The following is a 5133-nucleotide window of genomic DNA, read 5'->3' as shown; positions in this document are numbered from 1 at the left end:
GCCGGCCCGGGGAGCGCGAGCGCAGGGGCAGGAGGCGCCTGGCACGTGCGTGTGCCCCCGGGGGCGCCGGGAGGGGCACGAATCCAGCTCGCCCACTCCCCCCCCCACGCGGCCCGGCGGGGAAGCGGCGCCCGGGCGGGGGGCACGCCGCGTGCAGAGGCGGGAGCGGGGCGGTCCCGCACGGCGGATGCGGGCGGCTGCGAGCTCTGCCCCCCCCTCCCTGCGCCGGCCGGCCGGGGGGGCGGAGTGGGGGCCGGGGGGGGGGGGTGCTGCTCGGTGGCCCCGCCCCTCGCTGGGGGCAGCCCGTCGCGCGTCCCCCCGGCGCCGCCGGAGCGGGGCAGGTGTGGGCCCGGGCACGGGCGGGGCGGGGCGGGGCGGGGAGGGAGCTCCCGGCGGCGCCGACACCCGCCCCGCCCGCTCCGGCCCCGCCCCCAGCGCCGCCCCGCCCCCGGGGGAGGCCTGGGGGCGGGGCGGGGGGCTGATCCTGCAAAGAGCCCAGCCCCGCGCCGGCCCCGCTGCGGGGGCGCTAACCCCCCCGCCAGGCCTGCCTCCACGGGCTGCCCCGAGTGGGGGGGGCAAGACCCCGGAAGCAGGCCCGCGGGGGGGGCCCAGCAGGAGCACTGGTCCGGCCGGTCCCATCCCCGGCCCGGGCTGCGGCACCCCCGGCGCCTCTGGGGGCGGCCTGACCCCCCCGGCCCATGGAGCAGCGGGCGGGGCAGAGCCCTGCCCACGACCGCGCACCCCCCGCGTCAGCGCGGGGGGAAGGGGGCTCAGCGGCGGGCCCGGGCTGCGGGGGGGTGCGGGACGCCGCTCGCCCTCCTGGCAACAAGGGCCCCCTCCCTGCCCCCCCCCGCCCCCGCCTGTCCGGCCCCCGCCCGCTTCCCTCCGGCCCTGGCGGTGCATGCAGAGCTGCCCCCAGCCCCCCCCCCCGTCCCGGGGCGCGGGACCCTCCGGCCTCCGCGCAGGGCTTGGCCCTGGTCCTTGTTGGCCCCCGGGGTGGGGCTGGTGCATGGGGGCGCTCATGCCTGACTAATCTAGTCTCTTTTTATGACCAGGTTCAAAACACCTGGACGCAGGAGTAGGGGTTGACGTCATTTAGTTAGACTTCAGGAAGGCCGTCGATACGGGATCCCACCCCACACTGGTGAACAAGTTAAGAGGCTGTGACTTGGACGATTACACAGTCCGGTGGGGGGCAAGCTGGCTCGAGGGTCGCACCCAGAGAGCGGTGGTGGCCGGGTCGGTGTCGACCTGGAAGGACGCGGGCAGCGGGGTCCCGCAGGGCTCGGTCCTTGGACCGATACTCTTCAGTGTCTGCATCAGTGACTTGGGCGAGGGAGTGAAGTGCACTGTGCCCAAGCTGGCGGATGACACACAGCTGTGGGGAGAAGTGCACGCACCGGAGGGCAGGGCACAACTGCAGGCAGACCTGGGCAGGTTGGACAAATGGGCAGAAAACAACAGGATGCGATTTAAGAAGTTGAAATGCAAAGTGCTGCACCTGGGGAGGAGAAATGTTCAGCACACCTACCGCCAGGAAACGACCTGCTCGGCAGCACGGAAGCGGAAGAGGATCTCGGCGTCGTAGTGGGCTCCAGGATGAGCGCGAGTCGTCAGTGTGACGAAGTCATCAGCAACGCTAACGGCACTTGATCGTGCATCAGCAGGTGCCTGACAAACAGAACCAGGGAGGTGATACTTCCCCTCTCTCGGGCGCTGGTCAGGCCGCAGCTGGAGTACTGCGCCCAGTTTTGGGCGCCACACTTCAAGAGGGACGTGGATAACCTGGAGAGGGTCCAGAGAAGGGCCACTCATATGGTTAAGGGCTTGCAAATAGCAGGAGACAAAGGGGCAGGAGCCACAGTGTCGGGTCCAGCAGGTCAGCGACAGAGGCCGGTCCCCGGCAACCAGTACTTAGTGGACCGGCGGACTGTGGCGGGGGCAGTCCTGGGCATCCGGAGGGCCACGGAGAGCTCTGCAGATGGCCGAGAGGACACGCCGTGGATAGGGCGGTGGGAGAAAGCCTCTTTGGTTTCTCCCCAAAATCTCTGCCCTGTGACTCTGTGATTAGAGGGGCCAGCACAGAGGAGTCACACCTCAGCCGGTCTCTTTAGGTGACCTGAGCTGGCTGCAGTCCTGAGGGGGGGGGACCTGCTCCCTCTGCCCACGGGACTGGCATCAATGACCTGGGTGGGGGGTTTCTACCTGGGGGGCTGGAATCTGCCCGGTAACAGGTGACGTATTTCAAATGGGTTGGCTGACAGCCAGCTGGGGCTGACCTCCACTGGCCCAGGTGAATGAGGTCGCAGGGGCTATATACGTTGGGTGGGGGAGGAGGCTCTTGCTCTCTTTGGCCATGAGGGGAAGCAGCAGCAAAGCAGGGGAGACAGAGGAGCCTTGCCATCGGGACCGAGCTCTCTCTCTAACCCCCAGACTCCAGAGGGGAAACTGGGGAAGTCTGGAAGATGCTTGTGAGTAAGCCACTCAATCGCATTAGATATCGAGCTGGCAGTAACACAGATGCGTGATCAAAAGGCTACCTCAGCCCCACTGTTTGCTCTCCAGGATTTCTAAGATATTGCTCAACCCTGTACCCTAGTTTCCCCTACCCCCTGTAATCAATAAAGTTCTCCTTTTTGACCGGTGTGGGAGACTTCTTGAGGGGTGGGTCTAAAGTATGCCCAAGAGACCCCTTAGGTCTGCAGACTAAGGGAGACTTTGCTTTTTGCCCCCTGACTTGGGGAAGTGCCCCAAGTGCCTGTACCAGGTTGAGTACCCGTCGGACTATTAGGCCTGTGTTTCCCCTAGGACACAGGGCCGAGACAGTCCCTTCTCGGGGTGGTGGCGGCACATTACCCCCAGGCTAGCGAGTGTGCTCCAGGAGAGGGGTCGGCCAAGCATAAGGCGCCCCAGGGAGGCATTCGGAGCCTGGCAGGGGGTCGGGCGCAGGGAGGTGGGCGGCTCAACGCAGGAGCCCCCCCACTGGCCCTCCACACGTGGCGGTAGATGTGGGATCTGAATACCCTGCTGTTTTACAGGCATAATTGGGGAAGAGTAATAGAGTCACTGAAATCTCTTGAGCAAACAATTTCTAATTTGGCATCCGGTCGACTGGATAGTGTAGATAGCCAGCATGGCGGAGCATACGCCCAAGAGACCGTGCGTGAACTGAAAGAGCTGGCGAAAGAGAGAGGCCTTCATGTGAAGAAAGGGCTAAAGAAGGAGGAACTGATTAAACTCCTGTGCGACCATGACTCTGCCATAGAGCAGCCTCCACACTCGCCAACTCCTGAGTCCTCCCCAGAATCACATCCCCGCACGCCAAGTCCACGGCCCTCCGAGGGATCCCCCCCTACGGAGGAGCGCTGGAAGTACCAGATGCGGCTAGACGCTGAAGAGCGGGAGCGACAGAGCAAGCTCAGGTATGAGCTGGAATTGAAAAGGATAGAGATGGAGACCCAGCATGAGATGGCACAGCTGGAGAAGGCAAAGATAGAGATAGAGTTGAAAAAGAGGGAGATGGAGGCCCAGCTGGAGCTTAAAAAGATGGAGCTGGTGGAGAAGACAGCACAGCGAGAGGCACCTAGTCAGCAGCCCAACGGGGGAGGTGAGAGCCCTCCGCGAGCGCCCGGGGAACGCCCCAGACCGAACTCCTCAGCCTTCGCTCGCTACTGACCCGGAGATGACCCCGACGTATTCCTCAGCATCTTTGAAAAGCAAGCCCGATGGTTAGAAGGTGCCCGAGGAGCAGTACATGCTGCACATCGCCGCTCTGGTAGATGGTGACCTGGCGGCGGTCCTGAACAGCCTGCCCACAGACGCAGCTGAAAACTATGATACCTTTAAGCAGGCCGTGGCTTCAAGGTTCAAGTTAGGACCGGACTATTTTTGGAAAAAAATCCTGAATCTTGTCCGACAGCCCGAGAAGTCCATGACTAATTTTATGGCCCTGTTGTGGGATGCACTCGTTAAATGGGTAGAGGGAGCCAAGGCTGACACTGTAGAGAAGCTGCTCCATCTTATGGTGCTGGACCCATTTTACTACCGATGTCCAAGGGAGATTAAAACCCTAGTCAAGGACAGGGGCCCCAACACCGGCCCTGAGGCCGCTGAAATTGCGGATCAGCTGTTGCTTAACCGGGAGGGGTCAGACAAGAAGCCTCCCTACTCTGAAAAGGGACAGAAAGGGGTCCAGAGAGGGGCGAGGGGAGGGCCAGGTCCAAAAGGGGAAAAGGGGCCGTCCCAGACCGAGCGGAAGGAGGCCCCTGATTCGACCAAACACCCCAATTGGGAAAAGAGGGGGTGCTATAACTGCGGGGAGCCGGGCCACATCAAGCCCAGCTGCCCAAAGTTAAGCAACAAGCCCAAGCCCGTCAGACATGCAACAGCTGTACGCAGTGAGGGGGGAGGCCCGAGCCCCTCTGAGGGGCGTGCCTGTTGCTACAGGATCACAAACCCAGAGGAGGTGATGGCCGCCCACCAGACCAAGATAACGGTCAATGGGAGAACCCTTATTGGGGAACTGGACACGGGGCCCAGCGTGACGTTAATCGATGCCAACCCAGTTGCACCTGCAGATATAATCCCTGGGAGGACCCTTACCATTCAAGGGGTGGGGTCTCCACCATTCGAGATACGGTAACCCAGTCACCCCTCGAGTGGAGAGGCTGCACGATGCATGTAGAAATGGGTGTGCTGGAAGGGGCTCCGGCTCCCGTCCTGGTGGGACGGGATATACTTAATCGAGAACTCCTGCACCGGGAGGTGGACCAGGCCCTAGAGCTAGAGCCCTACCACATTAACGCGGTGACACGTCTGCAGAGCAAAAAGGCTAGACGGGAAGGGTTAGAAACTCCCCAAGAGACAGCCACACCATTGGCTGCCCTGGGAGAGTCCCCAGTGGAGGGTGATCACACACCAGTTCCTGAGGGAACTAGCAACCCCAAGGGTGGGCTAAGTGACAGTCCCAGGGAGGTGTCTGTTCCGTCAGTGGCAGAGGGAGGTGAGACTCTCAGGGAGGAGTCCGGGGAAGTCCCTGAGGGGGAAGATGCGCTCCCTGCAGGAGCCCCCGAACTCTCTGCTGACGGCTTAGCCGTGCAAGAGGAGTCAAGCAGGAGGTTCTGGTGGACCCCA

The sequence above is a fragment of the Crocodylus siamensis genome, unplaced genomic scaffold (genome assembly GCF_052110815.1).
Source record: "Crocodylus siamensis isolate JL-2025a unplaced genomic scaffold, ASM5211081v1 HiC_scaffold_403, whole genome shotgun sequence".
Lineage (NCBI taxonomy): Eukaryota > Metazoa > Chordata > Crocodylia > Crocodylidae > Crocodylus > Crocodylus siamensis.
Note: the sequence above shows the minus strand (reverse complement) of the source record.